The sequence below is a fragment of the Mauremys mutica genome, chromosome 1 (assembly GCF_020497125.1).
Source record: "Mauremys mutica isolate MM-2020 ecotype Southern chromosome 1, ASM2049712v1, whole genome shotgun sequence".
Lineage (NCBI taxonomy): Eukaryota > Metazoa > Chordata > Testudines > Geoemydidae > Mauremys > Mauremys mutica.
This window is the reverse complement of record NC_059072.1, coordinates 71,697,108-71,723,969: the sequence shown is the minus strand read 5'-3', so window position 1 is coordinate 71,723,969 and position 26,862 is coordinate 71,697,108. Positions and strand designations below refer to the sequence as shown.

The following is a 26,862-nucleotide window of genomic DNA, read 5'->3' as shown; positions in this document are numbered from 1 at the left end:
TCCGTAGATTCTCAACCAGGGAAGACAAATTGTATTTTTATTCTGGTGAGCCACAGTTTGGTTCTCTTCTCATTGGTCTTTAGAGCCTCACTGACTCAGAAGTCCAATTTAACTCTCACTAAAAGTCACCTTCATGAAACAGTCCAATAATATTCTCACGCTTTCCATATTATTTTCCATATCACTATCAGCCTGGGACTCTCAAAACTCTCACCACAAAATGCAGAACTCTTCTGAAGGTAACTTGACCTAACAACATTTATATCTTTGTCTGAAATTGCTGTAAGTGCTCATTTTCCAGTGCATGCTCCTATAGATAGGAATCTGCATCACTAGGGCATTGAGGCTGACTGGAGCTTGGTTCTCATAGCCAGCATATATCCTGTGCTTCCTGTGAAAAACTTCAGATTCTCTGAGCAGCTACGAGTATGTTATTCATCTGAATTCTGTTTCAACCAGCAGGTTCAGCAGGTTCCTGAACTGGTGAAGTAGATACATTTCTCTGTTGCTAAATTTTACCACTTTCATTACAATTAAACGATATTGATGTACAACAAACACAAAAAGTATTAATTTTATAGGTGAATGAAAATATTGTAGGAGAAAAAAGAATCTGATTTAGGGACATGCACAGGTGGTTGCAGTGTCACTAAGGATAAGCCTGCCAATGTCTGTAGGTGATTCAAAAGGAATAGCTATGATATCATTATTGAAATAATTCTCTAACATTTTTGTATAACCCTTTTTTTCCTGCAGCTGCCTTTTCAAATATAAAAGCAAGAAGTACAGCGTAGATAGCAACTAAAGGCCAAATGTTTGAGGTTTTAACAGTTTTACAGTAAGACTTCTTGTGCAATTGTTAGAAGATTAGCAACTTTTCTTCTGAGAAAGGACTCCATATTTATAGGAAGAAAAAATAAGACGAGGAGCATCAACCTTCTGATAAAGACAAGTGCAGGAATCTTGATGTCTCAGGAATACTCAATCTCTCTCTCTCTAACAAAAGACCGCACTTAGAAGCGGAATGTTTGAGACATAGAAAGAAAGGTGAATTTTAAAATCCATCACCAAGATGGCCATGTTTCTTTTACCAATAATATGTCAAAGCAGATCTGTACATAAAGGGAGTCACCATTTGTGAATGTGACAGGAGGCTGAAACAGTTATATCTCCCACAGGGTTCTCTGAAGTAAAGGCTTTTCTTTTCTTTCCATCCATCTTCCTTTTTTAACTGAGCTCTGATTCCATTAGTGGGGTGTATAGGTTGTCTGCAAAGGAGAGCAGGTAAGAATAGCCAAGCTGATTTCCCATTGCTGAAACCAGTTTCTTTTTTGTTTTTAATACAAATGAAAAAGTCAACAATTCAAGTCAACATTTACCATCATTATCACTAATGCATAGGGGGACCATATTTCCTAAAGTAAAAATGGGACAGCCCCCGGGGCTCACCAGAGCAACCCCCCCCCCCGCCCACAGGCTCGCCAGAGCTGCCCGAAACACCTTCACACTGCTTGGCACCTCATGTCACTGCCCCCCCAACCACATTCCTCCACACTGCCCTATGGGGGTGCACCCCACTTTTTTGGTAAGCTGAGCATTTGGTCATTTGCTCTTGCCAACCAATCAGTTGGGAAGAGCAAATGGAACAAATGACCATTTTTGTCAAAAAAGGCAGGATGGCTGGGACAGAACTTAAAAAGGGGACTGTCCTGGCCAAAACAGGACATATGGTCATCCTACTAATGCATCTTCTACATGAATATCGAAAAATATGGTCACATCAGATATCAGTGTGCGGTGACTTAAGTATTCTCCATATTTCACTTTATTAACAACTTTGGCTTGTCTATTTTTCTTTGTAATTGTAGTTTGTGGAAATTCTCCATCAGTGTTTGTGGAAACTCTGCAAAGGTGGGAGGGATAGCTCAGTGGTTTGAGTATCAGCCTGCTAAACCCAGGGTGATAAGTTCAATCCTTGAAGGAGCCACTTAGGAATCTGGAGCAAAATCAGTAATTGGTCCTGCTAGTGAAGCCAGGGAGCTGGACTCAATGACCTTTCAGGCTCCCTTCCAGTTCTATGAGATAGGTACCTACATGACAGTTTTGCACCATGATGGTACATGTGCATTTACTAACTCTCCACTCCTATATCACTCAGGAATGTGCCAGGGGCAATGCAATAGATTACAAATATGGTTTATTATTTACTTGAGTTTGCATACTAACAGCACTGATCCTAGACACAATACAAATATTTAAATGAAACAAATCAGACCAATACAGCCCCATTCTGAACAACCAAATATCTTAGATCTGTCCTTGACCTCAGTAGGACGACCTGAGGAGGAAGGATGGCAGAATTAAACCCTAAATCAATACCCCATTCTTTTTAAGGCCCCAGACATCCTCAAATAACTCCACCATCCTTAAATCCTAAGAAAATAGATGGGTTTTGTGAGAAGAATAAATTGGGGCAGAGTGAGGAGCCTCACTCCCCCTCACTACTCTCCTCCACAGCCCTGCTCTCACAATAGATCCCTGCCCTGAGCTCTCCCACTGATCTGAGAAGCACTGCTGGACAGGAGAAGTCCTCCAGTTAAATTCCAATGGTTTAGCAATGCAGCTACAGTCTGACATTTTTATCAATGACCTGGGGGAAAAAACCCACAAAATCATCATTAAGTTTGCAGATGGCACAAAAATTGGGAAAGTGGTACATAACGAAGAGGACAGGTCACTGCTATGGAGCTATCTGCCTCTCTTGGCAAACTGGGTGCAAGCAAACAATATGCATTTTAATATGCCCAAATGTAAAGGCATTCATCTAGGAACAAAGAATGTAGGCCACGCTTATAAGATGAGAGTCTCTACCCAGGGAAGCAGTGACCCTGAAAAAGATTTGGGGGCATCATGGTGGATAATCATCTGCACACGAACTCCCAGTGCAATGCTATGGTCAAAAAGGTCTCATGCAATCCTTTGATGTATAAACAGAGGAATCCTGAGTAGGACTAAGGAGGTAATTTTACCTCTCTGTCCAGTTCTGGTGTCCACAATTCAAGAAGGACATTGATATACTGGAGAGAGTTCAGAGAATATCTGTGTGTTGGGTGGAGGAGGCATCTAAATAGACTATCAAGTCAAGCATGCTAGTCTAAGGCCTTGGCTGCACTTGCGAGTTACAGCTCAATAAAGCAGCTCAGGAGCCCTAGCTCACTCCCCATCCACACTTGCAAGGCACGCAGAACGCTTTGACTCTGCAGCTACAACGCTGCTGGTACTCCACCTCGGTGAGTGGAATATCATTTGCTGCGCCCCCCTGGAGTGCCACGGCACCAGTGTGAATGGGGTGTTGCATTACTGCGCTGTGATCAGCCTCCAGAAACATCCCATAATCCCCTTAAGTCAAGTGGCCACTTTTGTCATTGTTGTGAAATCAGCTGCAGGAATGCGGAAATGTCCTTTCAAAGCTCCGTTTTGGAGAAGCCAGCTGCTTATCAGCTCCAAGAAAAAGCAAACATTTACTGTTTGCTTTGAGTGAGCAAGAGAGAGGTGCGAGGAGGTCTGAAGTTACAAGACAGCATGCTGACACAGTCTCAGCACCCCAAAAACCCACTCTCTCCCCCACAACATACACACAACACGCTCCCTGTCACACTCCACACACACACACACACACACACACACATCCCCATTTGAAAAGCACGTTGCCGTCACTTGTATGCTGGGATAGCAGCCCATAATGCACTGCTTCCAATGCTGCAAATATGGCCACGCCAGTGCGCTTGCAGCTGTCAGTGTGGAAAGACTGCAGTGCTTTCCCTACTGTGCTCTACGAAGGCAGGTTTAACTCACAGTGCTCTACATCTGCAAGTGTAGCCATGCCCTAAAGATCTTAACCATTCAATAGCTGAGGGAAGCACATTAGCAAGTCCATGCGGGAACCAGGCAGCCCTTCCCCATGGATGCACCCTCCAAATATGTGGCCTACATCTTTTAACTGGCCACAGAGGCAAAGGGAGGCGTTATGAAGTCCCCACTTACAGTCATTAGCCACACATCTCATCACTCCACAAAGAAGAGCCATGAGAATTATTAAAGGGCTGGAAAACATGCCTTATAGTGATAGACTCAAGGAGCTCAATCAATTTATCTTAACAAATCGAAGATTAAGGGGTGAGTTGATTACAGTGCGTAAGTACCTACGCTGGAAACAAACATTTGACAATGAGTTCTCAATCTAGCAGACAAAGACAAAACACGATCCAAGAGCCAGAAGTTGAAGCTAGACAAATTCAGACGGGAAATAAAGTATAAATTTTTAACAGTGAGGATTACTGTGGTTTCTCCATCACTGGCAATTTTTAAATCAAGATTGGATTATTATTTTTTAATTTAAAGAGGAGTTTCAGTTCAAACAGGAATTAACTCATGGAACTCAAACTAGATGATCACAATGGTCCCTTCTGGTCATAGAATCTATAAAACTATGACAAACCACAGGAAGTTCAGAGCATAGTTTCTATCTGGTGCTGCCGTTTCCTGTTCATTATACTCCCATAATAGCAATCCCTCATCTCCAAATCCGTTACCACCACTCCAGTTTTACCTCCTTTTTTCTCCACTATATCCAGAGATGATGGGGTATATGAAAGAAGCACAGCTCTGGAGATGGGAAGGATTTGGAGACCTTGGCAGTTCCATTGGCTTAGAATCATAGAATCTCAGGGTTGGGAGGGACCTCAGGAGGTCATCTAGTCCAACCCCCTGCTCAAAGCAGGACCAAACCCAACTAAATCATCCCAGCCAGGGCTTTGTCAAGCCTGACCTTAAAAACCTCTAAGGAAGGAGATTCCACTACCTCCCTAGGTAACCCATTCCAGTTCTTCACCACCCTACTAGTGAAAAAGTTTTTCCTAATATCCAACCTAAACCTCCCCCTCTGCAACTTGAGACCATTACTCCTTGTTCTGTCATCTTCTACCACTGAGAACAGTCTAGATCCATCCTCTTTGGAACCCCCTTTCAGGTAGTTGAAAGCAGCTATCAAATCCCCGCTCATTCTTCTCTTCTGCAGACTAAACAATCCCAGTTCCCTCAGCCTCTCCTCATAAATCATGTGCTCCAGCTTGTTTTCACAGGTCTAAATTAGGTTTTAATAAATATGGGGAATAATATATATGAGCAAAATTTGAAAGCCACCCTGTGTTTGAGGTACTATGAAAAAGTGTATGTGTGTGACATTTAGAATATGTGGTTCTTTAGTTACAGAAATCTTAGAATATTGGATGACTGTAGTGTGGACTCAACCCTGTGGCACCTTCTGCTGGTGACTTCCGGGAATTAGCTCATTCCAGCTCTGGAGCGCCCTCTGCAGGCCGGTGATCCGCCTGTCCCCTCTCTGGCCCCCGTGTCCCTCCCAGGACCCGGTGCCCCATTATCTGGGGTGCTGCCCCCTGGCAGTAACCACCCATTTCTGGGTCTTCCCCTTCTAGGGGAACCCCCACCCACTATCCTCACTTCGTCTTCGCTACTGCCAGTCATCACTTAGCCCCCATTCACTGGGGCAGACTGCAGTGTATCAGCCACTCATCACAGGCAAAGGGGTGTGGACCTGCTGCCTCTGCCTACCCGTGCGCTTCCCCTTTGCAACCCCAGTACCCAGTTGGCCTTACCCTAGGCCTGCAGCCTGGGGGGTTTCCAGGCCAGAGCTCCCCAGCACCTCTTGCCTTCCCCCAGCCCTGCTCCACCTTAGGTACCCAGGTATGCTCCCTAGCAGCCAGGCCCTTCTCCCTCTAATGGCAGAGAGAGAGAGAGAGAGAGACTGACTGCTTCAGCCCAGCAGTCCCTTTATTGGGCCAGCTGAGTCCGTTTGGGGCATGGCCACAGCTGCGGCTGTTTCCCCACTCAGCCTGGGCTGTTCTCCCAGCCTGCCAGCCCTCTCTCAGGGCTGGTTCCAACCCTGTCAGGGCTAGAGCGGGTCATCACCCTGCTACAATGACATTTCACAAAAGGGTCATTTTAAATTGTTTCCTTTGTCAATGTGAGTAAATAAGTAAATATTATTAGAGAAAATTCAATCATCCTCTGAAGAGTTACTGTATTACATTTGGAGACCACATTCAGTCAAAGTGTGAACCAGAAGGATTTCAATTTTGCTGTAAAGCGCAATTCTCCACATTGTCTTCACTACCGAGACAAGAGGGATCCTCTGTAATAGCTTTTGGTTGGTTATTTTTTAAATCCACCACTTCATTGTTAAGATGTTTCCCCTAAAAAAAAGTTAATTGCAGCCATTTCTGTAGGGCCTACAAAACAATACTTATTATGTTGCCTGTACAGTGGAAGTTGAAAGACCAGAGCTTGGTTTGTCAAAGGTAGCAGCTGCCTCTGTAGCAGACATGCAAGTTTGGGATTCAACTTCCAGTCTCTACAAGTTCTTCATCAACCCATTAGCAAGGTCTAGGATGCAGGTGGGGGAGTGGGTGGTAGGGAAGGGGAGAGAGAAAGAGCTGAAGTCCATGTTGTCATAGCTTGCAACTCCAAAGAAGCAGATAATCCATCTAGCATCAGGAAGGGGAGTAGCTGCTGTATCTGAGCAGTTGGTGGATTTCCTTGGCATACCTCAGTTAGGTTGCTCTGAATGAGGTGAACTCCTCTTGATTATTTAATCTTAAATTTTCAGAAGTGGCCTATGACCACGATGTTATCATAATGTATGTGTATGCGTGTACATGCATATGTACTAAAAGTTAACAGTTCATGGGGACTGCGGTTCTTTAGCCAAATGAGTGAGAGAGAAACAGGGAAATTTTCTAAACAGGAGCATTATTAAATGTTCTTCTGCAAAATTTAGTAAATATTTTACTACAAATTTTACAGAGACTCATAGACTTTAAGGCCAGAAGGGCCCAGCATGATCACCTAGTCTAACCTCCTGCACATTGCAGTCCACAGAACCTCACCCACCCACTCCTGTAATAGAGCTATAACCTCTGGCTGAGCTATTGAAGTCCTCAAATCATGACTTAAAGAATTCAGGTTACAGAGAATCCACCATCTACTTTAGTTGAGCTGAGTGAGTGACCCATTGCCCACACTGCGGAAGAAGGCAAAAATCCCCAGGGTCTCTGTCAATCTAACCTGGAGGGGAAATTCCTTCCCAACTTCAAATATGGCAATCAGTTAAACCCTGAGCATGTGGAAGAGAACCACTAGCCAAATACATGGGAAGGACTTCTCTGTAATAACTCAGAACCCTCCCCATCTAGTGTTCCATCTCCAGCCATTGGAAATATTTGCTACTAGCAATTGCAAATGGGGCCATATGCCATTGTAGGCAATCTCATCATACCATCCCCTCCATAAACGTGCCAAGCTCAGTCTTGAAGTCAGTTAGGTTGTTCAAGAACTTCACTCCTGTATATGGAAAATTGAGTTGTCCTCTGAAGAGTACAAAGGCCTGACCCAATGCCTGCTGAAGTCACTGGAAAGGCTCTCATTGATCTCAGTGGGCTTTGGATCAGGCCCCTTGTGCCACCCATTTGGACACGCCTTTCAATCTTTACAGTGTGACAAAGAGGGGTTTTAGTGCAAATCTAAATGAAGCCTTGACTTTGGGATCACTAACAATAGTTCCATATATTTCATTTATCCAAATTACTTTATCGATAACTACTGTATTAGTCCGTTTGAAGAGTAATTCATAATGCAAGTTACTAAACCAAAACAAAGATTATGTTATAGCTGCATGTGGCATATACCAGGAACATTTGCTAAGCTACACTTCTTAGATACAAGATGTGAAATATTTGTGAAATAAGCAACAAGATCTGTATTTTGAGAAGTACAGCAAAAGACTACACTCTTATTTTTGATCCCTAGAGTTAACCTCAATGTACAGCAGTGAAAGATTTCTAAAATCTCTAGTGTGACTAAAAATATATAGAAAATAAATATTAAAAGCAAAGCGTGCTTTCCCCACACAGAACCTCCCCAACACCATCTCTCCTTCCCTCAGCTAAGTCCTTTTTTGTTCCAAATAATGCATTTCTGGGAACTTTATGCCCATGGCAATCATAAACACGTGCTGTGTAAGGGAAAAAGAGGAAGAAAAGAAAATGATAGTATTTAACATAATCAAAACAGCATTGCTCTAACTAAGATCCTGTATTAGAGAAGCATTTTCACAAGTATTATATGCTGGTAATGAATTCTTTTCTTTTTTTAATGGGCGTTTTACTTGCTTGTTTTATTAAGTAAAGCCCCATTAAGGAAAGAGAGGAGTTGATTACAAATGAAATGAGACAAAATAAACAATTAGACCATTGTAGAGTGTCTGATTCCCACATAGAGCTGCCTCCAGTTTCCCTGGACAGCTGCCACAGCAATCACCTCAGTCACAGTCCCCTCTTTTAAAGAAAAAATATTTTCCCACTGTTTCACTTGCCTCTTTTGAAACTCCACGTTACTCAACAAAACAGCACAATATGGGTTGCAAATTTAGCACTTTAAGATCTGACACCGGACTTACCTTGGCGAAAGCTCATTCCTGAAAAGCACAATTTCCAGTCTGTTCTGCCAGCTGTTCTGCTAACAAAAGAGAACTCTGTCTGTGTGTGTCTCTCTCTAGCTTTTCCATGAACTGACATATCAAGAAAACACTACAAGATTTTTGACAACTCAAATTTGCATTGGCCAGAATCAGCAGCCACACTGTGTGTGTACACTGTGGAAGAATGACTTAACTTGCTTTAATCATTCTCCCAACAATGAGAGAGAGAGAGATAAAGGAAGAGAAGTACTGACCACCTGAGGCTTACTTTGCAGCTGTTTTCATGCTGGATAATTTGCATACAGCAGCCCTTATAAAATTCAACATAATTGTATATTTAAAAAAATAGAAAAACAAAAGCCACCCTCTTCTTTGATTCAAGTTGGGCCAAAAAGAAATCCCCAGATCCAAACACACAAACTTTGGGACTTCTAAAAGGTCCAAATTTGAATTTTTCTGATTGGGCCCATTCTACTTATAACAGTGTTTACTGCATTGTTTTGGATCATTACCACTGATTACCGAATAGTGTAAAAAATTGGAGTATTTTTCTGTAGGAGAAGCCAAGTATTTATACAGCAGCTTTTAAACCTAAAGTAAAGTTAGCTCTGGCTTCCTGGACTCCTGGGTACTATTTGTGCCATTTTATTCTATTTGTTTGTGGCCAGGGCTGCTGTACAAGCTGGCTTCCACAACTGGTACAATTTGTAAAAACAGAGCTGCTTTGGATTGAGAGCCAGAAAACTCTTTCTACAACAGGACTGATGCCACTCTAAAGCTCAGTGTTACCAGCTCCATCTGCTTTCAGGGAAGAACTAAATTCCAATTCTCTGGATAGCTCTTTTCTATTCCCTTTCTCCCCTTCATCTCCCCCCCCCCCCATTTGATTTTTGTCCTGCACTGCTTTACTTTACAGGGCAATATACAGGCATGTAACATAAATATCTGGTTTTGTGAGAGACAATCAGATTTCAGCCTCTGAACACAAGAACAAGGTGACACTCAATTTAATTGATAGGTAGAAAATGTTTAAATTAATTAAGGACATATTTCTCTACACAATGTATAGTCAACCTGATGAATCACTAAGAATCACTGAGAATCAATAAACCAAAGAGATCACTGTCATTTTGAAAGAGGTTAGATACTTATCACCAAGTGTAACATATAGACACAAACTAGAGTTCCCTTCAAGTACAGGGTAATACAGATGCAAGTATTTCACAGTAAATTGTATGTCAGAGGTAACCTACGAGGGAAGCTATGGAACATTTTCTACTATTCTGGTCCCTGAGGGCTTGGCTACACTTACAAATTTGCAGCGCTGCAGCAGGGTGTGAAAACACACCCTCTGCAGCGCTGCAAATTGCGGCGCTACAAAGCGCCAGTGTAGTCAGAGCCCCAGCGCTGGGAGCCGCAGGGATGTGGAGTACGGACAGCGCTGGGAGAGTTTTCTCCCAGCGCTGGTGCTTTGACTACACTTAGCGCTTCAAAGCGCTGCCGCGGCAGCGCTTTGAAGTGTTAGTGTCTTTATTTGGGATCTGTTGACCTAAAACTAGAAGTTCCACTGTTGCATGGCCAGACTTACAGACAATTGCCTTTCTGACTTTCTCAGACACCAGAGGATTCAGCCTTATCTACCACAGTAAAGGAGGACAGACATGTGCCACGTACATTGCTTTTGAGACTCTGGCAGTTGTTAAAGCAGTATTTTTATACTACCTAGGGCAGCACTACTGTCCAGCCTGTCTGCAGGTGCAGAACAACTCACCTGAAACTCTAGCTCTCACTGTTTGCACAGTCTTTTAGTTGTTAGCAATGACTGAGGAAAAAACAAAAAGAAGAACAGATGAGCTTGGCAAAATGGCAATTGGCTTGGGGGTCCATATCAAATTGATCTGCTAGTTTTCTGGATAAAGAGTCTGGGATGTCGAGAGTTTGGATGTTTTCTTGTTGTATCTGTGATTTGTCCCAACTGTGACTGTGATCTTTGGTTTGATGTTTTTATTTAGTAAACAGGATCGGAGAAACTAACTAGGAAATTAAGCAAAAAGTTACAAGGGATAACAACTATCATGATTCAAAGCCTATGCTGCTTCTTGGTGGAGGTGGCTCGGGAGGGAAGGTTAATCTGTAAACCTTCCCTTATCCTCAGATGAGTAATTTCCCCCACTCCCTCACATAGCACAATGCTGCACAGCTGACATTTGTTTTTATAGTAAGGAAGGGGGTCATCTTCTATTGAAGAATTGGGAATATTCCACTGTCAGAGACAAAAAAAAAACAGAGTAGACCATCTAATGGTGGGCCAGGGACCATCTTTTTGTTATGCTTTTGTACAGGTGCCTCGCGCAGTGGGATCCTGCTCCATGAGCAGGGCTTCCAGGTACTACTGGAACACAACAATAAAACGAATAGTAAAATACAAATTATGATTCATTATTATTAATAATATATTTTAAAAATACTATGCAAATATATAGGGCCTTCATCTGAGTATCTCAAAGCTTTTTGTGAATATTAATGAATTAAGAGTCACAAATTCCTTAATTTTATAGATGGAGAAAACAGAGTTTAAGTCACTTGCCTAAAGTCACACAGAAGTTGGTAGGACCAGGAATAGAACTCTCACTTCCTTTCCCATGATTGAATATCATTCCTCTTGAAAGCAAAGTACTAATGAGTCCAGTATAGGAATGCATACATTTGCATGGTTATTAATTATTTTATAACCCACAAAAGTGCACAAGGCGCTTTACAGATCAATAAGACAAACAAATATCTGCCCCAAAGAGCTTACGATCTAAATGTAACACAAGAGGCAACAAAATCAAGGTGCTTAGGCCTTAACATTAATCTGCCTCAACTGAAGTTTGCAACGAGATGCATGTAACTGTTTCTGATTAAGGAGTGGGTGCAGAAAAAGTGTCTACCATTAAAAAGTCAATATTTTCCCATTGTTACCACATGGATAGGGAAAGTATTGGGAAATAACACTAGCACCTCATATTCCACTTTGTGGTAACTGTGGGTAAATGTTGCTTTTCAGTGGTGGCCACGGCAGTGTCAAAGATGTAGCATTTGTTGGTTTTTCACTGGAGCTTATTAGAGCTTTCAGAGTCATAACAGGGAACCACTATGTCTTTGTGTATTACAGTCTCCTCTTGTTCTCTTTTCTGATGCCAACCAATACATACAGAGCCATGTGACCTTTTTCACACGCCCTGCTGGGATTCATCCATTCCAAGCTGCAAACTGTGGGCGTATGCTTTAAAAATCTTTCATTAAAACACAGAGCATTGGCAGCTGCCCTTAGCTTCTTTACTTGTGGGCATGAGTATCACTGTGCTCTCGGTCACAGAACTGATGCAACAAATGTCATTACCACAAGTAGAGAAATGAGGTGGGTGAGGTAATATCTTTTATTGGACCAACTTCTGTTGGTGAGAGAGAGACGCTTTCGAGCCACACAGAGCTCTTTTTCAAGCCCAGGGAAGAGACCTTTGGGCGCAGAGAGAAGGGACCAAGCCTATCAGCTTGACTTTGCTGAAAGCAGCCCTTTCGAGGGGTCTCTCTGCATATACATCAGAGATCCCTTCTGTGCTATATGTGGAGGCTTTGCCACCACATGCAGCAGAGAGAGGCAGCCTTTTCCCTTCCTCTCCGTGGATGAATTATGTTGTGCTCAAATCCTGTCCGATTAAATTAAAATATAATATAACAACAAATGAGACGAGAAAAAGAAAAAGCATGTGTGAAAAGTGCAACTGCTACCTTGCTGCCAGAGGAGGATGACGAATTACTCACAATAAACATCTGTGGGTGGAAACCAGATCACAAAAATGAGATTTCATATCAGCAAAGCCTAAGAAATGTAGATTTCATACTTCTTTAAAAACTCATTTTTGAGACATACAGCAAAAGGAAAATGTAATATTGCCATTTATTGTTGCTACTATTGTTGGCATTTGTATTACCCAAAGGCCCCAGTTAAGGTCCAGGCCTCATTGTGCTAGATGCTGTACAAACACAGGAAGACACATACCTTGCCCTGAGGAACTGAAAAGTCACAGAAACAGATGAAAGATGGGGAGAAGGGATATAACATTTAAATAAAAGATCAAGGTGCTTATTGGCCTGCCTCATTGTGACTATGTTATACATAACAAGGGGTAACAAGGGAATGAGAGTGGGAATGATAGAAGGAGCAAGGAGTCCTGTGGCACCTTATAGACTAACAGACGTTTTGGAGCATGAGCTTTCGTGGGTGAATACCCACTTCGTCGGATGCATGTAGTGGAAATTTCCAGGGGCAGGTATATATATGCAAGCAAGAAGCAGGCTAGAGATAACGAGGTTAGTTCAATCAGGGAGGATGAGGCCCTCTTCTAGCAGCTGAGGTGTGAAAACCAAGGGAGGAGAAACTGGTTCTGTAGTTGGCAAGCCATTCACAGTCTTTGTTTAATCCTGAGCTGATGGTGTCAAATTTGCAGATGAACTGAAACTCAGCAATTTCTCTTTGAAGTCTGGTCCTGAAGTTTTTTTGCTGCAGGATGGCCACCTTAAGATCTGCTATTGTGTGGCCAGGGAGGTTGAAGTGTTCTCCTACAGGTTTTTGTATATTGCCATTCCTAATATCTGATTTGTGTCCATTTATCCTTTTCTGAAGAGACTGATGATAGAAGAGGGAGTTAACACGAGCAAGGGAGTAGGGAAAAGAAAGGAAGAGGAGAACGTACATGAAGGAGTGAAAGCGAAAAAGAGGAAGGCAAGAGTGTAGTAAGGGCTTGCTAGGAGTATTGCAAGCAGGGAGAATGTGGCTGACCGTGAAGGGGGAAAGCAATCGAGAAGGAAAGGAGAAGGAAACCACCGTCAGACAGAAAAGACCGTCTATGAGCCAGATTGTAAATGCAGTCTGCTGACTTACATTCAATTCAGAGGTTTATTTTTTCCTTCATGAATGATGAACATTAGACTGGAGGGGCAACTGGCCTGCTGCATACCTTCAGATAAAAAAAAAGTCTGGAAGCTAGGATGCTTTTCCTCTGAGTCGCAAAGCCTAAGGGCTAGAGCTGTATTATGTCACTCTGGCAAGAAATTCAGTTGAAGGGAATAGCAATGTATGATGCTGACAGATGAAGATGACATGAAGGAATGTAATATTAAAAATGTATTGAAAAGCAGATTGATGTACCAGGTAGTGTGTCTCTCTACTAAAACAGAATTATACCAGATTTAAACAGGACACTATGATAAACTAATACTTTATGTCATTCCAATTGAACAAAAACAAAGTATCCTTCAATTTTAAATAAATGCTGTTTTCATGTACTGGAAATACAATACAGGTAACATTGAAGTGAAGGTAAAAAAAAGGTTAGTAGTTATGTCTACTTTTCTTCCCCTTAAGCAACCCAACATTGGTCTACTTATATATAGTATATATGCAACATTATACTGGATATTTATACACCTAATTACTTATCAAAATGAATATTTATATGTTTAGTTGTAACAGAAACTGAAAAAGGGAAGGATGTTCAGAGTGAAGGATAAAATGCAAACCTTCCCTAAATGCTTCTCTGCCGTTTAGAGACTCCTTTGTACTTTGGCGCTAGAGGAAAAATGATATTGGTAACCAAACATTATTTTTGGAAATTATTAAATAGCTGAACAGTGCCCTTATGTACAAGTACATCATGAATGTACTACTAGAATTCGTAATCATAAGGCACAAGATGGAGAGAAGTATGGTTCTGTGGTTAAGGCACTAGCTTGCATGGCAAAAAACATAGGTTCAAGTCCTGCCTCTGCTGTAAACTCTACGTGACCTTAACAACACCTGATCCTGCAAATGCTTAATTTTACCAATGTGAGTAATCCCACTGAACTGAAGCAGGCAGGATTAGGATTTAAATCTATTTGTGCCTCAGTTCCTCATTTGTAAAATGGAGATAACACTTCCTTTCATCTACACATTTCTGTTTTCTCTATTTAGACAGTAAGCTCTTTAGGGCAGGAGTTGTGTCTTACCATGTGTTTGTACCGCACCTAGCACAATGGGCTGCCAATTTCAGTGGGTGTGTCTAGAACTACTGTGATATTAACAATAAATAAAATAAAATAATAATAATAATATATAGTAAAAGGCTCAAATAATGATACCACTTGGTAGCCTATGTAGCAGTCATAAATACTAAACAGGTTTGGTTTTACTCAGTTTCTGTCATAAATTGCTTAAGAATGAGCATGCTTATATATATATAATAAGGAAGAATGAGTTTATATAATAAGCAGCTGTGGATGTAAGTTAAAACTACTTTGTAAGCATGCATTCAACACATACGAAATGAGTTGCTATGGCATGCAGACTAATAAAAAGTTCCTTTATTTCCCTCTCACAAATACACAATTTTTTAGTATAGTCACTAGCTGCTCTAATTCTTCACTGGATTCTGCTACAGCAGCAGGAAAAAGGCATCTCATTGAAATTTGCCAAGAGCTCCTGAAGAGTCAGTGTGCTTGTGAATTATAGGAGCAGGATAGCTTGGGAACTCCACCTGACAGACATACAAATAAAGTAGAAGAAATGATGTTAAATCTTTTATTGCAGAACCTCCCAGAGACCTCAGTCAGCTTTGGGGCCCAGTTGCACTAAGCAATTTCCCTGGAGGACACAGTCCCTGCCCTCAAAGACTTTACAATCTAATTCAAATCTTTCAAGACAACATAACACAATGGATTAGTAAAACAGCCATCAAACATACAGAGAGGTTGAGAAAAAGTGTCCCTATTATTCCCAACACAGCAAGACCTTCTCAGCACTTGGAGCAGAATGTAAAACATGGCAGGACAACTAGCACCAAGCAAAAAAAGCTGAACAAATAAAGTGTTCCAATCTATGCAGTGTTGTTGTAGCCATGCTGGTCTCAGGATATTAGAGGGGTGAGGTAACATCTTTTACTGGACCAATCAGGGTTTTTTTTAAATCTAATAAAAGATATTATCTCACCCACTTGTCTCTGCTCCAGTCTATGTTAGTATTAAAACTGCTCTGTGAAATTTTTATGTTTGAGGCTTATTTGTTCTGTCAGAGGCTACAAGGGAGCAGAAGATCTGGTTTATTCATTTTTAACAAGTTTGAGAGGTAATTCTAGCTACAGGTTTGTAATCATGGATGTGTTGAACCCAACGGGACACACAGAGGAGACTCTGACTGGTTCCTGGGAAGTCTGGAATTTCTGGGAAGAGAAACAGCGGATTACACTTTGAATGAGACTAATTTGATTACAGAAACAAGCACAACATTTAAGTCTTAGAAAAAATCACTCAGACAGTACTGTCAACCCTTAATCTGCTAATATGAGGACTGACCACACTTCAAAAGGGGAATCGCACATTAAAAAGTCCTGGAATGTCTTTTGGGACCCATATGCTATTGTTGTAATGTCATGATGTGGAATCATGAAATGCTACAACTATGTCATAATGTTGTGATGATTAATAATAAGATGACAGTAATACCTAGAGGTCTCAACCAAGATCCCGCATTGTACTAGATGCTGTATAAATGCATAGTAAGAGAGAATCTCGCTGTATACCACTGGTCTGTCTCTCCAGCCCAGGAAGGACTGACGTGATGCCCAGGGTCTTTTAAGACCTTCCTTCACTGCACAGTTTTATTCTTCAAACACATAACTCACAACCAAAGCAGGCTGCAGGGAACCAGAAGCCTTTCCAATTGCATCTCTCCTCCCTGCTCCAGGGCTTCCAGAGTAGCTAACCTCCTTCCTGCAGCTCCCCTCCAACTGAGCTCTCTCAGCCCTTTGTAGAAAACACTTAACCCCTTCCCAGCTGGGTCTGATGATCAAACAGGACTGGCTGGACCCAGGTCCCCAGGCCCTTAAAGGGGCTGGTCACCCTGTTACACGCACCCTGAAGGGCTAACAGTCTATACAGGCAAAAGGTAGGAAGGGCAACAGAGACACATGAGCATATGTCGTCTACACACAGCACCTAGACCACGGGTAGGCAAACTTTTTGGCCCAAGGGCCATATCTGGGTATGGAAATTGTATGGTGGGCCATGAATGCTCACGAAATTGCGGGTTGGGGTGCGGAAGGGCTCCAGCTGGGGGTGTGGGCTCTAGGTTGAGGCCAGGGATGAGAGGCTGGGGGTGCAGAAGGGTGCTCTGGGCTGGGACCGAGGGGTTCGGCAGGCAGGAGGGGGATCGGGGCTGGGGCAGGGTTTTGGGGCATGGGAGGGAGTCAGGAGGGTGGCAGGCTCCACATGGCGCTTACCTCAAGCAGCTCCCAGAAACAGCGGCATATCCCCCCTCTGGCTCCTACATGTAGGCATGGCCAGGTGGCTCCGCGCGCTGCCCTGTCTGCAGGCACTGCCCCTGTAGCTCCCGTTGACTGTGGTTCCTTGTCAATGGGAGCTGCGTGGGGCGGTGCTTGTGGTGGGGGCAGCGTGCGGAGCCCCCTGGCTGCCCCAACACATAGTACCCAGAGGAGGGACGTGCCGCTGCTTCCGGGAGCCGTAAGGAGTGAAGCAAGACCCCAACCCCACTCCTCAGCTGGAGCGGGGCAAGCCCCAGACGCCACTTCCTGGTGGGAGCTCAAGGGCCAGATTAAAATATCTGGAGGGCTGGATGTGGCCCCCGAGCCATAGTTTGCCCATCTCTGACCTAGACACTAGGGCAGGGGTAGGCAACCTATGGCACGGGTGCCAAAGGCGGCACACAAGCTGATTTTCAGTGGCACTCACACTGTCTGGGTCCTGGCCACTGGTCCGGGGGGCTCTGCATTTTATTTAATTTTAAATGAAGCTTCTTAAACATTTTTAAAATCTTATTTACTTTACATACAACAATAGTTTAGTTATATATTATAGACTTAGAGAAAGAGACCTTCTAAAAACGTTCAAATGTATTACTGGCACACAAAACCTTAAATCAGAGTGAATAAATGAAGACTTGGCACACCACTTCTGAAAGGTTGCCGACCCCTGCACTAGGGACTGGAGCCTGGGCTCTAGGACTGTGAGGATCCCAGAGCACAGACTCCAGCCCCGAGCTCAGAAGTCTACACATTAATGAAAAAGCCCCAGCCCTGTGAACCCAAGTTGGCTGGCACAGGCCAGCAGTGGGTGTCTTGTTGCTGTGTAGACATCTCTCTCTGGATACTGGGGCTTTCCCAAAGTCACACAGCAGGTCTGTGAATGAGCTGAGACTGGACCCCAGTTCTTTTGGTTCCCACTCCAATGCTCATTCCACTAAACCACACTGCCTCCAGTGTAAGTTGCTCCCACTGACCAAAATGCTGAAAGGCAGCAATTTTTAGACAGAAGCAGCTAAATAATCATTCACATTCACTTAGATTAGGAAATAATGACAGTCACGGCTGGCAAGCACTGACCACTTAATAGCAGCCATTGTATTCAGGCTGGTTTCTCAAACCTTACTAGAGAACAGTAGCAGCAGAAAAGCTTAATATCTTAGCCTATTTGCTCAGCAATTTACTGCCACCAAAATCAAAATACTCCTCCTGTGTCCCAAGGCTAAGAATGAGAATTTTCTTTGTCAAAGTAGAGAGTGAGGGATCAAAAATAGGATTTATAATGGAAGGCTGGTTACAATCTTTTTATTTTTGACAAACAAAAACAGTAGAAATGATTGGAAACCATCAAGTTGCCCAATAGTGAAGCTGCATAACCGTATGTCCTGATTGTCGCTATTTTCATGCCCCCTCCTACTTCTTTCTGTCAGTGCCTGGTTTCAAATTAGATTGTAAATTCTTTGAGGCAGGTACTCTGTTTACAGAGCCCACTACAATTCTGCCTTAGCCCTGACTGGGATCTTTGGACCTCACTGGAATACAAGTAATAATCACTTTAAGTAAAAGGGAATAAACATGGTCCCATAATATCTAGTTCAAAAGTTTACATTCTTGTAAGTTTCATTAGATTCTAAATTCAGGGAGACATGAATCTGTTACTTTTTATTGTAGAGCGAAGAGCCATTGTGCTATATAATTAATAATCACTATATAACTCCAGTGTTTACAACCTACATTTTGCTGGAAAGGCATTGAAAACAAAAAAGGCAATCAGAACAAAACAAATCACAAACCCTTCTCTCTCTTCCAACCCCCTCTCCAATGCATGTCAGAAAATAATATAGTATGTGTATATACAAAGCGGTGTTCATCTCAGCTATTTGATTACACAAAAATCTGCCAACACAAACAACTGCTAAGCAGCTGAGTCCCTTCGAACAGACAGAGATGACGTTCTGGTGTAACTTCTACTTTGTATTCCATAATGAGTTGTATTCAATATCAAGCATGCATTAGCAGCAAGAGCTTAAAGGATAACATCAGGCTTAAAGAAAAGCAGCCAGTTATAGGACTAATGTATAATGATGAAAACCAGAAAACAAAACAAAGCCAGGCAATTTTTTTTAAAGGAAAGTACTAATAATTTGCATTTTACTTCTTAGTTAGTTTTGTTCAGCTCAGGGTCAAAACATTTCTAATTAAGAGCCTGCTACAGAAAATCAAAAAAGTAATGAAAAGAACAAATACAAATTAAAAACAAATGCTTACATATTTATTAGCATGGTCCTAAAATAGTAATAAAAGGACTCTAAAGTGTGGAAAAGGCCAAGGTCATTTGTCAAATTATTAAAACCTGTTTTCACAGTGTATAATACAGGGTGTTAAAAACTGCACATTAAACCTAGAGTAAATGGATTTTACAATTGGGACAATTTATAGCAGAGCAGCATATGGAATGATTTCAGTGGGGAGCCAAGGAGTCTACCCAGGAGGATTTCGGCAGATGGATAGAAGGGGATCAAGAGACTTGTGCTGGGGAACATGGTTCACAGGGAGACATTGTGGAGGAAAAGAGGAAGGAAAGGAGAGGGTGGCAACACGTGGCAGGCCTGCTATGAGGTGGTTCTTGAAACACAAATGCACTCAGGATCAGCGTTCATGTCAAACTCCCTGTCGGTACCCGGCCCAGGCAGGGGAAGCTAACGATCCAACCAGCGGACCAAATTTGGTGATGAATCTTGGTCACATGCCACTTGAGGCATGTTGCGCAAACACTAATACGACTTAGTCATCCTGCAGTCAAAAACCTGCTCAGCTGGGTGGCTTTGCCTTCAGGTGCCCGGTTTACAAGGATTACAAAAACAGAGACTAAAACGCTGCTTTTTGTAAAAATCAATGGAAACGTCCCTGAACACAGGAGCCTTCTCAGTTTTTTGAGAGACACATGGTAGTAGTGAATGTGATTGTTGGGCTCTACGATTCCTAACCAGGTCTTCAGTCCTCCATTTTCTAAAGGGTTCCCTGAGAGACACACATACATAGTGGGGCAAGGTAGGGGGTAGTAAACGGTGGGGCCCAGCACAGTACAGGAGAACTTGGGAAGAGACAAGGTATGTTTGGGTGGGTGAGGAGAGAGGCCTTCCAAGAGGAGATCTGCAACATTATTCAGATCCCCGTTCCTCAGCTATGTGACCCATCCAAAACCAAATCTAGAAAAGAGATTTTAATGGGAAAATTGAAATGCTAGTAAGCACACCTTCCACTACTCTCCGTCTGCTCCATTTTAGTAAATGGGCAGGGCACAGAACAGCACTCTTATAAAATTGAAAATCCTCCTCCTTACAAGAATGAAAACAGCAAGGCTAGAGGAACGGTACATTTTGGTGGCATGCACACATTCATGTCACTTGCATGTCCAAGAGCCCCAAGAACTGGCTTTGTTGATGATGGGGAAAAAATGATTTTTCATGTTATAACTCCCATTGTTATGGTTAGTATTTTATTCAACCAGGTAATTTAAAAAAATACTACATTAATTTTTGGGTGTGCTGGTCTTGCTACTGTTACTTTTTATTTATTTGCCTAATTCTGGAGTCTTTGTAGCCAAGAAAAACTCCATTGACATCGTGACCCTTTTGACTACATAAGGACTGCAGGACTCAGCACTTTTTGAAAGTAAGTACAATCTCTGAAACATGCTCAGACAAAGCTTTAGAGCAAGATTCAAATCCAGTGAAGTTCATTGATTTCAATGGACTTTGGATCAGGCCCTTAACATCTCAAAGCTCCTTTCCTGATAATATAAATTATATCAGGAACATAGGTCGGATTCTTTATATGCCAATATATTACTGAGGTTTACAAATTATGGATTCTTAGCTTTCCCACCTGTTCAAACTTTGGTCTAGGGAGGTTAATAGAGAATACCAAGAACAATCTTTGCTAATTTAGGGTTCATTTAGACATTTATAATTTTTTTTGTACAGTAGGAGCTTGAGGTGTGTCAAGATTTCAGAATCAGACTTCTTAATGTTATGGCCCAGATTTTTAATGGTATTAGACGTTGCTCCACTCAGCATTGCAATGCCTAACTGACTTGAGAGCCTAAGTCTCATTTTCAAAAGTGACTTCAGTGCCTATGTACCATTGAAAGTCAATTACTTAAGTTCCTACATGCCTTGGTCATTTTTGAAAGTGAGACTAGACGTTGCAACATGGAGCGGAGCAATGCCTAAATACTTCTAAAAATCTGGGTCTATGTACTTACCTGTGATGTAATGACACTGAGGTAGCAAATCCTAATACTGAGAGTGCAGAAAGACCATTACTATAGCATCCTATTAAAACTGAGTGATTTTAAATACAAAATATTTTAATAGACCAAGACCTCAATGAACAAATATACTCCCAACATACACTTATTGTTAAAGGAAGAAAATGTGTCAGGTTTACTGAATGTAGGTATCAGAGAAAACCCATTTTTCTCTTACTCTTTCTCTTCCCCGCTCCGCCCCCAACTTTAGGTAACATTAAACAGAGAGTAGTAAATCACTAAGACAACAAAACAGACATGCCAAAATTTTGTTGAGCAATGAAGCAGTGTTGTTTCTGGGATGCCTTTTATACCTTTTCCATCTTTCTTAAAGCATTTTTACAAGCTTACACAAGGTCACGTGCATAAGCAATGCTTGAAGATATTGCAGCTTGTATTATTTGCCTGAGCATTGCCTCACACCCGCACGTATGCACATACAAACATACACCCTTAAGTGCATGTGGTCTCCTGACTTTGACAAGGCCACAGCTGCAGCAATCATTCAAATGCTTTCCTTTGTCTGCCTGAGGCTAGCAGGTGTTCTTTGAAGATACCAAGTAACCTGGGTAGTCCATCAAAGGAATGTCTTCAGCAAGACTTTCTTGCAAAAAATAGCTATGTTAATTGGGGAATACTGGACGTTCTTTTGCAAGCAAGCAAAATACATTATATATATTTGTGCTTGTTGACTGTAAACTATGCACATGAAGAGCAGATCACAGATTTTGAGTGGACTTATAAAACAAAGGCACAATACTGAACAATGAAATATAGTTGAAGTAATCTTTACTGTTGTTTAACATAGTCAAATATGGTAAACAATAGCATTGCAGGAGCCAGTTATTCAAGCTGATATCCCAGTGTTCCCTGTACAGTTCAGGACATACTAAATTCAAACATGTGTATCATATTGAAGCCAGTAAGACAACCACTCGCTATTCAGATATATGTGTCATTGAACTGTATGATTAGATAATATAAGAAATGCAGCAATTACAGTACGCAATGCAAACAATAAATAAGTGCCCATTTCTTACTGGAAAGAAATGTCACTCTTGCAGCTACCTGCCCATGAAGCCAGTAAGAAATGGGCACTTATTTTCTTGTTAGGGTGCCCCAGAGCTGAGGAGTTTGCAGAACTAGTATGAACCACAGGCACAGAGGGACAGCCTGGGGTGAGGGGCCCTGGGAGCATTTTTGGAAGGTGGTAGAAGGACCAGAAGATCCTGATGATCGCAGAGGTGGTAAGAGATCCTGCAACAGCCCTTTTCTCCCTCACCCTCATTCTGATACTTCTGTCCCAGCCCATTAGTTCAAACAGGAATTAGTTAGGGAAGTTCTATTGCCCGTGTTATGCAGAAGGTCAAAATAGATGATACCAACAATCTCTTCTGGCCTTGATATCTATAAATTAAACTCTTCCAGCCTGTTCCCCTCTGCTCCTGCCACCCCAGCAATAAAGTCAAGGAGCTTCCTCCTTCTTGCTGCGGCAGCTCTATGCTGCCTGGGTGCCAATAGGTGAGAGCACTGAGATCTCTGAAGACACAGTCTCTCTGCTATTAGTTCTGGCACCCAGCCCCACTGAGCCCCTGTGGGTGAAAGGTGTAGCTTCAGAAAAACTCCTGCTCATTCCTGGAGCCCTGCTATGTGCAAAAATTCTGCAGGGCTGAGAGAATATGTGAGGGGAGGGGCAAATGCAGGTTCTGTGTGACACTTGCCAGTTCTTTAGATGTAATGGAATACTGAAAAGAAATCATTAGAATTATTTTATCATGGGGTTTACCCAATGATTCATGAACCACACAGGTGTTCAGCCATGGGACAAGTATGTACAGATTTAAAATTCAGGTTACATACAATGGGATGCAAATCTGCACAGTATGAGTGTCATATAAGCATGTAGTACTTAGACCTGTCAGTAATAAAGACAATATAAGTACCTATTGAGACCTCCATTTTATCTAATATGTAGAATTAACCCCCTCTGCCCCAAAATGTGCAATATGTACAATTTGGGCAGATATCACATACCATCTGGTGTTATCTGTTGTTAAATGTTACCTTTTTAATGGGTACCAATGTACACGTAACTAAAAAGTCACGAGTCCCTACTACAAAAATTAGCTTTATAATTTGTCCTGTTTCCCTATGCTCATGCTCAACTGATCATCATGAATACAATGTGTACAATGTGGCAGAGTGGCCACTGGAAGTAGTCATGCTACAAATAAACCTCCCCAGAGCACTGAGTTTTCTGTTTACCTATGAGAATATGGGTTATGCAAGAGCTTCAGTTTGGTTCTGCCTGGCCCAATCCAGGTAAGGCAGCATTGTTTCACCAGAGCGCTGGATGTACTAGGTTGAGTCAGACAATTTACCAAAGGCAGTGCATTCTATAAAAGCAGGGCACAGTGCTGCCAAATTTATTTCTGTGTTGGCTTTCAACCAGCTGCAATGTAAATAAATAACCCATGCTGCTTATGTCTGCACTTCACATTTCTACATACTACAAACCAGGCCTTGAAAAGTCTCGGATGATTAACATACAAACCCTTTTAAAATCACACCAGTCTATTAGTTAATGAACCAGATAACAATAGCTTCTCACAGAAAGATTAAGGATTCCTGTTAGCAATGAAAATGAATTTCAGAGATTCTTGTTGCTTTTTATTAATTCCTAAATATCTAGATCACAGGACATACTGATTATAGAAGCTATAAAACAGTGTTCTCCAGTCCTTGCTTAGTTAGTTCTTCTAGTGCTGGATAAAGAATCCTCAAACTTATTCAAAGAAAAGAAATTGACCTCAAGTACACCAGACCACCTTTGAAACAATCTCCATCTTTCTAGGAAACATGAGTCTCCCTCGAACCTAGATCTGCTGCATAATAGGTTCAGCACCACTACTAGGCCAGGAAGGCGCAATCTTTCACTTGAAGAAAGAGGGGAAAGGAGGGAACCGGAGGGATTTGTTTAAAATACCAGACTGAAGCACATTACACTCGACATTGGATAATATTCAGAAAGCAATACTTGCGTTTTGCTTAATACTAATATTGCTCATCTTTTGCTTTTGTGTGGTAGACAGATGGGAATTGGGATTGGAAAGAAGTCTCAAGTTCCAAGTCAATTATGTCATATCATACCTTTGAGTATTTTCTGTTACACAAAAAGGAGCTCAAAGGCTCAATAAATGTTCTCAGTACAGTACCAGTAGTTTGACATATTTTGTCATATGTGTTATCCTGCTATATTTCCAGCAATTCCCAATACTTTCAGAAGACTAACAGCTGTGAATGGCCTAGTTTAACACAAAGAGACACACACAGACTCCAGGGATCCTCCAAGTATTGAGTTCTGACTGGACTTGCAACAGTTGCATTTAGGCTGTCAGTAAAGTCCACTGAATTGTAGCTTTCAGTTCAAGGTCAAAATTAATTACTTGGCCAATGACTTTTACTTCTATTTAATTTCCAAAGTTTTAGTGGCTCTTATTGACAAACCTGTATAATAATAAACTTTTCAATATGTAACATACCAGTCTTCCACTGGAATCTTAAAAGTGATTTGGAAGCAATGAAATGTTACTGCGCAGTGAAGTGATTCACAGAACTGGTTGCAAGTTCTTTGAACTCAGACCTACAGAGCTCAGGGCCTCTCACCTTTTTTTTCCATTCTAGTGGGAGGAAGAAGGAGATTCCCAATTTCTTTTTTACATTATTATTTCATGAGGGTGGGGGAGGGGAGGAACAGGAGAGGGAAATGGTGTAATTCTCCTCAAATTTCAGAAACCTAATAATACTCACATTCTTGCAGTTGCACTGTGTAGCTTTTTCTATCTGCCCGGCCACAAACAAGTGAAGTTTATTTTTTGCTGAACAGATGCATATGCTAAGGAACCCATAAAACCCAGTAGGCATCATTTGCTACAGTTTTATTTATGGGCAGGTGCCACAGGAGGTTAATGCACTAGCCAGTGTACTCCATTTATATCCTGGCTTAGGTCACAAGTGAAGTGATGTTTGACGGACTCATCCTAGTCCCTGAGCACAAAACCTTCACACAGTTTTAAACATTTACCAGTCTGTGTTCAAGAGAAGCCCAAGACATAAATAGCATCTAATGATCCTCTTGGGATAACAAAAAAAGTAAGATCTAACATAGTGAAGGATCTAGATCAGCCAAAAGGATGCTTGATATAGCATAAAAATCATTTTCTTTAATTAAACTACATAAGGTAGTCCAGAAACATGGACCAAAATGAATGACAAGTTTGATAACAGAACTGTTCAGAATTACTATTGGGAGGCTCTCACTGTAAGGGATGAAGCACTCAGACAACATCAGCACAAAGTTAAACACATATTCCAGATCAGCAGGACTTTGGCATGAAGTCAGCATTGATAGCAAAGTAAAAGTTTTGTCAACTAATTTGCTAAACAAATTCGGGGTGTGGGGGGTAGCAAAATGACCTGGCAATAACAAAATTCAGATTCCTAACAACAGTCTGCTGTACAGCAATACTCTACAAGTAAAAAGGCAGATTACTATATCTTGTAAAGCATTTTAGTTTCCAGTTTATTGAAATCACATTAAGAATGCATAAGCAGTTCAAAGTTAGCTAATTAACATCAACAATAATCTTACCTTCTTCTGATCTTCTAGCTTGTGACTTATTGGATTCCTTCCATGTCTGTTCATTTCTGAAGATAAATCCATCACATTCACGCCCTGCCCGTCAAAACGGAATCGGTTCAGCAAGACAGCAAACTAATCCAAAATGTGGGAACTACAAACACACAGACCCGCTGCTTTTTCCATCACAGGCCTTCTCTGAACTTCATTGACTCCAAGGAATGATTAAAAAATCCATCGATCGAGTAGAGAAAATAAACTTTGCAATTTACTCCTCGTACCTTCCGAACCAGCATATCGTTTTTAAAAGTTCACCCATTAAAAAAGAAACATTCACCAAATACTTTAGTTCCAACTGCTATCTTCCGTCACAGGTTTCCATTTTAAATAAGGTTACATCCCCTCTGTGAACCTGCTGAGAAAGAGATATGTAACAAGATTAGTTTGAAATTTGTCATAACCCTTTGTAGTTAATTCTCTCCTCTCTATATGGCACTTTTATTACTGAAAGTAGCTACTACAGCTGCTTTGCAAGTCAGTCTAGCTGAAAGAAAAGCCATACTCTGACAAGAATGTTATGATTCCTGATGTCAGATTTGTGTCCGTTTATTCTTTTGCATAGAGACTGTCTGGTTTGGCCAATGTACATGGCAGAGGGGCAATGCTGGCACATGATGGCATATATCACATTAGTAGATGTGCAGGTGAATGAGCCCTTGATGGCGTGGCTGATGCGATTAGGTCCTATGATGATGTCACTTGAATAGATATGTAGACAGAGTTGGCATAACAATCACAACATTCAAAAACCAGTAGGAGAACACTTTAACCTCTCTGGTCACTCAGTAACAGACTTAAAGGTGGCAATTTTGCAACAGAAAAGCTTCAAAAACAGACTCCAGCGAGAAACTGCTAAACTTGAATTAATATGCAAACTACATACCATCAATTTAGGCTTGACTAGAGACTGGGAATAGCTGAGCCATTACACACATTGAATCTATTTCCCCATGTTAAG

At 41.7% G+C, this 26,862-nt stretch overlaps 1 long non-coding RNA gene across 1 annotated transcript; it reads right to left on the bottom strand.

Moving 5' to 3' along the window:
* Positions 1–646: 646 nt before the first annotated feature.
* On the bottom strand, positions 647–26,247 carry LOC123348750. Its single transcript, XR_006573251.1, has 4 exons — positions 25,857–26,247; positions 10,326–10,376; positions 8,534–8,589; positions 647–1,268 (listed from the first exon to the last, which is right to left on the bottom strand). It is a non-coding gene; the product is annotated as an uncharacterized LOC123348750 (long non-coding RNA).
* Between the last annotated feature and the right edge of the window lie 615 nt (positions 26,248–26,862).